The following is a 10558-nucleotide window of genomic DNA, read 5'->3' as shown; positions in this document are numbered from 1 at the left end:
ATTTTCCAGCTGTTTTTACATGGGGCGGGGGGTTGGTCAGTGTTTTCAAAACCTTAATGTTAAAAATATTCAAACGCTCATTTTTCTTAACAGGCAAAATAGGAACATTTAGCAGCAGAGTAAAATTCAAGTTTGGGTTACATAACATTTTGCTTTTTTTCCAGTTTTTAAATATGAGTGTCAGTTTTGTGAGACATATTCCTTTTTATTAGGAAAACGGTAATTTAACTGAGGCATCTCAACTTAAGTGTTATAGACAAGCATTTGGTGGTGCTTTCAATTATTGCTTAGTTGATGTTGTAATAATATAGTTGGAATTTTGTCTGAAGAAACCTAGAAAAATCAGACATTAATAGCAGCATACTAAGTATGAAGCATCTCTCTTACTTAGCGATAGATGTACGAGAGTTGCCTGTTTCAGGTCTGAGGATAGGTAAGATCACTTGACTAAATCATCTGAAATGTTGGCTTCTGTTCTGTGACCATCTGGAGTTTGGATTGTAGTTGCCAGGTCGGAAGACTCATGATGCTAAAACAAGCAGACAAATTCTCAGTGAGGCTCCATCAGACAATAATTCATCACCTAGGCTGCTCTCTTGTGGAAAGGAATGTTTAATTCACTGTGGTTAGATGAAGACTAAGCATGCTATAAGCTTTTAAGGCTTTGTCCTGAGTGTGTATAAGAAATCATAGTTTTAGGGAAATGTATATATATATATATATATATATATATATATATATATTTTCTCCACATGTGATGCTCTTGACTACTGGTCTGTTGTATTGTGAGATATTGTTGTATATTAAAGTATTTTTGTACACTGCCTTCACCCTCAGTGGGTCCATGCAATGAAGTGTCTCTGCTTGGTGTGTAGTTAAAGTGACCACATGCTTTTACAAACCACCACTGCTGACGGCAAGTACACAAAAATCCACAAGGTTATCAATAGTTAATAAGCATGTTTCAGACAACCCACTTGGCAACAAGATGGAGCAGAGATAAGCCCCGGAGAAAATACTCCTTGCACTCAAAAAATGAAAGCCAGCATCTTGGGGATGGAGTCTCCAAAACCTGGTCTCTTCAGAAGGAATGAATTCCTGCAGCAGAAATAACACCTGCCCAAATTATGAGTGGATGTAGAGCCACTGTTCTGAGTGTGACCTGATCAGCAGTCCAGAGGTTAGGTGTCTGACACCCAGAGCCCAAGGGGGTGGAGAGCTCACCCAAAGCACCTGCTTTCCAGGTGTCTGCTCAGTCCCTGACCCTTGAGATGCATCAGGCTGGCCCTGCCTCGGCTTCCCCATCAGCCTTCTCTTCTCCCTCCCACCCCTTTCCCGGCTCTCCTGCCTGGCTCCAGTGCCCACCTCACACTCTCCAGACTCAGACTCGGACTGGTCCTCCTTGGATGTAGAGTATTTTCTCAGACATGTCCTTGCACTTCACCTCTGGTTAAAGAACTCCCTTCTCAGGAAGGGCATGGCTCTCTACCTCTGCCCATCCCAAATATATGCCAACGCAGGACAGGGGTCGATCCAGGGACTGGAAGACAGTGAAGGAGACTCCAGGGGCAGCACAGGTCCTCCGCCGTCGAGCCTGGACACCGACAGCCACATCTGAGGGCACATCCAGTGTCAAGCCTCTGCTGGCATTGCCCTACCAGTCCGGGAGAAACGATAAGGAATTACACAGAAACCCACATAGCAAGTCCAACTCAGATGCCACTGAGAAGTGTTTGAAAGATCAGAAAGACACCCCCTCCCCTCCATGATTCTAAAAGGAATGCACATTTGGGGGATATTTTAAAAACAGAGTACAGCAAAATGAAGAAGATGAAAATTACCCACAGCTGTATCCCCCAGGGCTAACTGCTGATTCACTTCATATCTTTCCAGGCATGCGTACTTTCAGTAGAATTCAGTTCATACTCAATTTTATTTCCCACTCATATCTTCTGGAGGGTTCTAAAGCCAATTAGTGTTCTTATACTTTATTGGGAGCAGCTAGTTCTTAACAATTCACTCTAGGAAGTCCCTGGTGGCCAAGTGGGTTAAGGATCCAGCATCATCACTGTCGTGGCTCTGGTTGCTGCTGTGGCACCGGTTTGATCCTTGGACCTGGAACTTCCACATGCCATGCACACTGTGGGAAAAAAAAAAAAAATTCACACTCAAAGATGAGAAGAGATACAATGGTATTCCAAAGACTGCAGTTAATTTGAAAAAAACAAATCCCTGAATTTTGTGGTTGAGTTGTTTACATATTTTCTTTTCTTGTTTGTTTACATATTTTCTTATGAATGAGAGTGCAACCCATGTTCTGGGAATTTATCCTATCTAGAATATATATAACAGTAAAAACAAAGCTTCTCTGGGCAAGCTCATTCCTGGAGAATCTGGGGAACTGCCCTAAAGTTACTGATTTTTCATTCCAGGCCCTGTTGACTTGTCCTTGTCTGATTCTGCTTCCAGTTCCCATATGTGAGTTTTTTTCACACCACCAAGCAATGCTCCAACACCAGCTGGATGTCCTACAAGTCAGCTCAATTCTGACACTCTTTACCTGGAGATCACATCAGATTCTACAAGTTAAGGGATCCATCCCACAGGACTGCCCCTCACCACCCCCAGAGCAAATGCCAATGACAAGTGCATGGATGCAGAAGTGTAGGGTGGATGGACAGATGGATATATGGATGCATGGATGATGGGTAGTGGATGGATGGACAGTGCATGGATGGATGAATAAGCGAGACCTACCTGATGGTGCATTTCAGGAGGTAGATGCACCAGAGACAAATTTCACAAGTGGCCAGCTAAGTTGTCAAACATCTCAACTGCCATTGGCAATGTTTTCACCAACCACACAAGGATGACCTCTGTGCCTCCCTCGAAGGAGCTTCCATAGTCACCCCTAAAAGTCAGCTTCCCCCATTCCCCTGGACCCAGAATAATGAAATAACAGAGTTCCCCCCACCCAGGGCCCTGCCAGCCTCCTTTCAGGGCTGCAGGACACAGACAACTGAGGAAGCCGTCCAGACAATTTACCTCCGCTTCTGACCCACCAGCTACATGGAGGATTCCAAGGACCCCCCTCCTTGGATTGGATTAATTTTCTGGACCAGCTCATAGAACTTAGAGAAACACTCAACTCACCAAAGTATCAGTTTATTATGATACGACATGGCTTAGGAACAACAGATGGTCGAAAAGCACCCAGCGACATTTGGGGAGAGGGCACAGAACTGCCACGCCCTCTCTAGTTGCGTGGGTCCCTCCAACTCTCATGTTTTCCAATCAGGAAGCTCCTCTTGGGCGCCCATGGAGGCTTCGTTACAGAGGCAAGACTGGTTAAATCATTGGCCGCTGGCGACTGCACTCAATCTCCAGCCTCCCCCTGGAGATCTGGGGGGTGGGACGCAAAGTTCTGACCCTCTCATCACAGGGTTGGCCACCCTGGCCATCAGCCCCCACCAGGTGCCCTGGAGGTTATCCCAAAGCCCCCACAATGACAAACAAAACGCGTCTTTATCGATGTCATCACTTAGGAAACTCCAAGGGTTTTAGGGGAGCTGTGTGCCTGGAGTGGGGAGAAAGACCAAGCATAGACTTGTTATTATAAATCGAAATGGCTCACCTCACGCCCCCCTAAACTCCATGTCTGGACAGACTGATTTCTTTTTGGAGGGCTTTTTAGGGAGGGAGGCACCTGCAAAAGTTCTCAGGCTAGGGTTCGAATAGAGCTGCAGCTGCTGGCCTACACCACAACACCAGATCCGAGCCGCATCTGTGACCTATGCCACAGCTCGCGGCAATGCCGGATCCTTAACCCACTGAGCAAGGTCTGGAATCGAACCTGCGTCCTCATGGATACTAGTCGGGTTTGCTTCCACTGAGCCGTGACAGAACTCCTGGACAGACTGACTTCGTCAGTTCTCTCTTGGGTTTCGGGTTTCTTCCCAGGCGGTTCCTGAGGAGTCCTAAGACCCGTGTGTGTGTGTGTGTGTGTGTGTGTGTGTGTGTGTATGAGACATTGGAACAGTGTACTCTCATGAGGTACATCACTTCCTCGCTCCTTCTATAACAACTCACTTTATTCAAGCTCTGTTTGCCTTAAACTGACCTGTATCAGCTCGGCCTCAATAAGATGCTACAGACCGGGGCTCTCGACAACATTTATTTCTTAGGTGCTGGAGGCTGGAAGCCCGAGCTCGAGGTGCTGGCTGACTGGGTCCCAGGCGAGCGATTTCCGCTGGCCTCATGTGGCAGAGACCACTGATCAGTAACACCGAGGAGGCCTGGCCCGGGGTCCAGGCTCTGAGAGTGGGGTGTCCGCCTCCCAGCCTCCCGCAGGACCAAGACTCCGTGTCTCCAGGCTTTGTCTGCTGTTGTTTGTTTCAGTCTGCGGAGCCTTCCCTTGATGATTAGATGGTGTGAATGTGTGTCTTCTTTCGGGGAAATGGGGTGTGGCCTCACCTGTGACCCTGTACTTTCTAAGAATAAGTTCTCAGAGATGCAGCCCTACGTGCAACAGGAACACAGATTCAGTGAAGGCGGAGCGGAAGGAATGGGGAGACGAGCGTTGATGAGACCTTCACGCACCCGAGGCGCAGATGCGGGGGGAGAGAGGAAGCTGCGTCCTTTCCTTCTAGCCTGGCGTTCAGGCCGGCATGGTGCCAGAGCTGCCCTCGAAGAGAGTAAGGAAAGTGCCAGGGCTCAGGACAGGCACAAAGACTGGTGGCCTCAAGGAGTCACAGAGGGGCACCGAGGCATCAGCGTGAACTGAGGGCTGAAACTTGGAGGGGTCTCTCAGGCTGTCCAGAGGGTAGGGTGTGTGTGCAGCGGGGTGTGTGTGTGTGCAGTAGTGTGAGTGTGTGCAGGGGTGTGTGTGTGCGTGTGTGTGCACAGGTGTGTGTGCATGCTTGCAGGTGTGTGAGTGAGTGTGTGCAGGTGTGTGTGTGTTGCAGGGATGTGTGTGTTGGGGGGAGGTTAATGGGCTGTCTTTAAGGAGATGGAATAATCTACTTAAAGTATCTAAAATCACAGCAGAAGAAAATTTCAATACAAAGAAATCAAAGGATTCTTAGACACAAACAGAAACGAAAGTCTCTAAAGGGCACTCTCAGTCCGTTTAGGTTCAAAAAGGGTCTTTGCCGCCCCCGGTTGTTGTTGTTTTTTTACCATCTAATTTATTTTTGTTGTTGCTGTTAAAGTGTAGTTGATTTACAACGTTGTGTCCATTTCTGCGGTACAGCAAAGAGACTCAGTCACACACACATATAAATTATTTTTCTCATGTTTTCCCCCACCACATTCTATCCAAGAGATTGGATCTGGTCCCCTGTGCGGTGCGGTAGGACCTCACTGCTTTTCCATTCTAAATGTAAGGGTTCGCATCTACTAATCCCAAATTCCCAGTCCCTCCCACTCCCTCCCCTCTCCCCGTTCATCACTATTGTTTTTATGGCCACCCCCTGAGGCATATGGAAGTTCCTGGGGCCCTGGGATTGAACCTGAGCCTCCGCAGGGACCAGAGCTTCTGCAGTCGGATTCTTAACCCTCTGCACCAGAGCGGGAACTCTGGTAGCCCTCAGTCCTGTTCTTGCTCCTTATGGTCGCCTAGAGCTGTCCATGCACAGGTGGCCCCCAAACCCCTGCAGATCCTGGCCCAAGCCCACGGGCCACTCTCACGTCCAGCAGACAGACGCATTGCCTTACCAGATGACTCTCCTGAGATTTGGGGGTCCTACCCTCTGTGGCTGTGCTGGGACTTCCCGCTGCTCGCTCACCCTGTCCGGGGTCAGCTCCCTGGTAAGCAGCTCTGGGATGGGAGGTGTTGGCTGGCAGGACCCAGGAATGGCACCTGGGGGAGCAGGGGCCCTGGGAGGAGGTTGCCACAGAGTTCAGCTGCTGGAGCTCTGGGCTGTGATCCTTCAGGAATCTCCCAAGCCAAGGCAACCGGGGAGGCCTTTAAATTCGAGTGGACCAGTACTTGGAAGCACTGCCTGCAGAAAGGGGTGTACTTGGGCAGGCGGCTTCTTTTGGCACAGGGTAATTCCCTGGGGGTGCGCTGTCAACCCCCCCACCCCACTCCCAGCAGCTGAGGCAACTGGGAAGGGAGAGCCTTGGCCCTGTACATGAGTCTGCCCAGCGCATAGAGCCTCCACGGCTACACCTGCCAAATCCCACCCAAGCCCTGTTCAGTGGATGGAGCATCAGGTCCTGTTCCCTCCCAGCCTTTATCTTAAACCTCTGCGACCACCCCTGAGGGATGAGCTCCCTGTGCCATGCTGCTTGTTCTGAATCCCTCCTGGTTTCCTCGCCATGTTGCTTTTCTGCCTCTCAGATACCCCAATTCCTTCCTGGCTCCTGACTACCGCCTCAAACACGCTCCCATGTCTAAGACTTGATAATTTACTCTGCTTACTTGATACTAAACTTGGACTCTCATTAAGACACAGGAAAGAGGGAATTCCTCTTGCAGTTCAGTGGGTTAAGAACCCAACTAGTAACCATAAAGATGTGGGTTCAATCCCTGGCCTCACTCGGTGGGATAAGGATCTGTTGTTGCCAAAAGCTGTGTCATAGGTCGAAGAGGCAGCTCAGATCCCGTGTTGCTGTGGCTCTGGTGTAGGCCGGCAGCTACAGATCTGATTTGACCCCTAGCCTGGGAACTTCCATAAGCTGTGGGTGCGGCCCTAAAAAAAAAAAATAAATAACACACAGTGTAGAGTGAATGCACTAGTGAGCATAGACTAGATAGTCATAGCTTAGCATATGCAAGTGTAGATTCTCCCAGTAATTGTCCTAACAGGAAGCCACCCAGGGACCTGTGATTTCACTGTGGGGCCCAGTCGCGTCGCCAAGTGGCTGTGTGATCACTGTGGTGGGGACGTGCCCATTAGAAGTCTTGTCATCCTTCCCTCTGCCTCAGCCCAGAAGTCCTTCCCACAGTCTAGGGGACAAAATGAGTCACCTGCCCCCTCCGAACTGCAGGAGGCTGGGAAACGTGGAGAAACACGTGTGTACTCAGTGAGCATCAAGGTCTGCCCACAATCACATCCATCTAATGTCGAGAGAAATTTAATCATTCCTTCAGAACTGAAAAAGCCTTTTAAGATCCTGTCAAGCCACAAGGGTCACATCCTTTTGATTATTATAGAAAAGCAATATAATAAAATGTGGAAATAACTGAATCAGCCAGGATCTTGAGTAATAGCACTGCAAGTGTCCCCAGCTGGCACTGATCTCAGGACCGTCAAGGGCCACTCTAAACCCCAGTGTGTCTATGTGTGAAATGAAAAGATGAGGCTACACTGTCTCTCTGGTCTAAATGTCGATGAGAAATAAATATCACGTGCCATAGCAGTAAGCAAAGGATGTCACAGTCATCGGAAATTGCAGCCACCCCAAGGGTGGGCCGGTGAGCCCCGAGGGGACTCGGGAAGGAAGCAAAGAACACCTGCTGTCCCACGGCCAGCAGAGGGCAGCCACTCCCGGGGGTGAGCCCTGGACACTCAGGGTGTGAAAGGAAGCACAGCACCCTGGCCCAGGGAGCTGAGGTGCACGTCTCAGGAATGATGCAGTCATTCCATAGAGCACAGTGTGCATAGCATGTAGGGAAAAGAATCTCAGGAAGAATGGATGTCTGCACGTGTACAATGGAATCCCTTTGTCGCACAGCAGCGATGAGCCCAACAATGTAAATTACTGTAGTTCAATAAAACTTGGCGGAGGGCGTGGGAGGGACTGGGAGCTTGGGGTTAGTAGATGCCAACTATTGTGTTTGGGGTGGAGAAGCAATGAGGTCCTGCTGTAAAGCACAGCGAATGATATCTAGTCATTTGTGATGGAACATGATGGAGGATAATGGGAGAAAAAAATGTGTGTGTGTGTGTGTGTGTGTGTGTGTGTGTGTGTGTGTGAGACTGGGTCACTTTGCTCTACAGCAGAAATTGACAAAACATTATAAATCAACCATAATAGAAACATTAAAAATCTACAAAATAAAAAAGTCAAAAATTTAAAAAAATCCCACAAATGAATACTTTTAGTGAGCCCGGACCTTTGCAGCTTCGCCTACATAGAAAAGCAATAGATTCCTTAATTTTATCTTTTTTATTAACAGTCATCTTTTGTTTCCACTACCTGCCCTTTGTTGCAAAACTCCTGTGTATTCTAGCCCCACGCCCCCCTCGTCTCTTCAGAGCAGTTTTCTCAGGGTTACTTAAGATGCTCCTTCCCAGGCTTAAGTCCTCATTTTGCCCCAAATAAAACTTAAGTCTCCACTTTTTGGCTGTGCATATTTTTTAAGTGGCTGTCTACGTGAAGTCTCTGGCATGTGCCCCTGAGCCGTAGAGAAGACCGAGTCAGCAGAGAGTCGTGGAAGACATCACTCCCATATTTCATTCCACGAGGATTTATTAAGTGCCCAGAACTTGTTCCCACTGTTCCGGGGATGGCGGGGATTTATTAATTGCCCAGAACCTGTTCCCACTGTTCCGGGGATAGTGGGGACCAGGATATCAGGCGCTCCTCCCTTCTGTGAGGAGGCCAGGAAAAGCCTTCCACGTGTCCAGGAACCTAGTAAACTCCGTTTACTTGCCCTCCTGGCATGGCATTTTTACTTTGGCTGTGACGCTTCTTCTCTACCTTGTCATCACTCAAGGGCACCTTCTAGTGGCCTGTGAGCTAAGCCTCCTCAAACAAAGTACTCTGGGCCGAGGGGCTTCAAGGACGTAAATTTGTGGTTTCGCAGTTCTGGAAGCCAGAGGTCTGAGACTAAGGGACTGGCCAGGCTGGTTCCTCCTGAGGCCCCCGAGGGAGGATCTGCTCCGGGCCTTCTCCCAGCTTCTGTGGTCAGCTGGAACCTTGGTGACTCTTAGCTTGTGGAGGCATCGGCCCATCTCTGCCTTCACGTCATATGGCATCCTGCCGGTGTGTGTGTCTGTCTTCAAATTTGCCCTTTCTAAATAATAATAATAATAATAATAATAATTAATTAAATAAAGGAGTTCCTGTTGTGGCTCAGTGGATTAAGAACCCAACTAACATCCATGAGGACCCAGGATCCATCCCTGGCCTCGCTCAGTGGGTTAAGGATCTGGTGCTGCCACAAGCTGTGGTGTAGGTCAAAGATGCGGCTCAGATCTGGCCTTGCTGTGGCTGGAGTGTAGGCCAGCAGCTGCAGCTCCAATTCAACCCCTAGCCTGGGAACTTCCATATGCCGCAGGAATGGCCCTAAAAAATAAAAATTAAAAAACACGTAGGAGTTCCTGTTGTGGCACAGTGGAAACAAATCCAACTACTTTCTATGAGGATGCAGGTCATATCCCTGGACTCACTCAAGGGGTTAACTGGTGTTGCCGTGAGCTGTGGTGCAGGTCGCAGAGCTGCTTGGATCCCGAGTTGCCCTGGCTGTGGGGAAAGCCGGCAGCTGCAGCTCCGATTTGACCCCTAGCCTGGGTCCTAAAAAGCAAATAAATTAAAAAAGAGAAAAGAATGAAATAAAATAAAATTTGTCTCTTTGTAGGAGAACACCAGTCACACTGGCTTAGGGGCCCACTCTGCTTCAATCTTACTCCGTTCCAACTGGTTACATCTGCACCAACCTTATTTCCATATCAGGTCATATCACGAGGTGGTAGGGCTTAGAAATTCATCGTAGAGTTTGGGGGTCTCAACTCAACCCTAGCAGTGCTGATGCTAGGTGATCAGAAGGACCAAGTCTCCCTTCACTCGCACTTGCTTTCTGGAAGTTTTGTTTTTCTCCCTTAAGATGTAATTCTTTGTTTCTTTTTCTTAATTTTGAAAATGTCTTTATTTACTTTTTCTTTTTACAGGTCTCACTTGCAGCATATGGAGGTTCCCAGGCCAGGGGTCCCATCAGAGCTGCAGCTGAGGCCTAGGCCACAGCCAGGGCAGCACCGGATCTGAGCCACATCTGCGACATGCACCCACGGAGCCGATCCTTAACCCACTGGGCAAGGCCAGGGAGAGAACCTGCATCCCCACAGGGACTGTGTCAGGTTCTTAACCTGCTGAGCCATAATGGGAACTGCCTATTCTTTGTTTTTGGGGGGATTTTTTTTTGTTTGTTTGTTTTTTTGACTACATATGTTACAGTGATAATAAGGTAGATTTTACTTCTTTGCATTTTTCTCTCCAGGTGTTCTGGGAAAACACCTCCAGTCTTGCACTGTTTTCTAGCTCCACGGGGATGTTTTCAGAGCCAAAGCCCGAGCCGTCTGAAGACAGGGTCTCAGCATGTCCTCTGTGGATACTCTGCTCTAGAAAAGTTTACTGGGGACACTCAGGCTGGGAGCGGAGGAGAGGAGGCCTTGATGGGAAGGAAGGCAGGAGCTGGACAGGAGACTTTTTCCCAAGAAGCCCTGAGAGTGGCAGGCTCTTGGCATCGCCTGGGGGGAGCGCTGCACCTGGAAGAGAAGCTGAGCGCAGCCTGCTTGAAAGGGACGCAGGGCTTGGAGGAGGAGGCTGCCTGCGGCCCCGGTGGACCGGGTGATGGGCTGAGGATGATAGCTGACATCCCATATCCCAGGAC

The sequence above is a fragment of the Sus scrofa genome, chromosome 3, assembly GCF_000003025.6.
Source record: "Sus scrofa isolate TJ Tabasco breed Duroc chromosome 3, Sscrofa11.1, whole genome shotgun sequence".
NCBI classification, from domain to species: domain Eukaryota; kingdom Metazoa; phylum Chordata; class Mammalia; order Artiodactyla; family Suidae; genus Sus; species Sus scrofa.
This window is presented reverse-complemented; position numbering follows the sequence as displayed.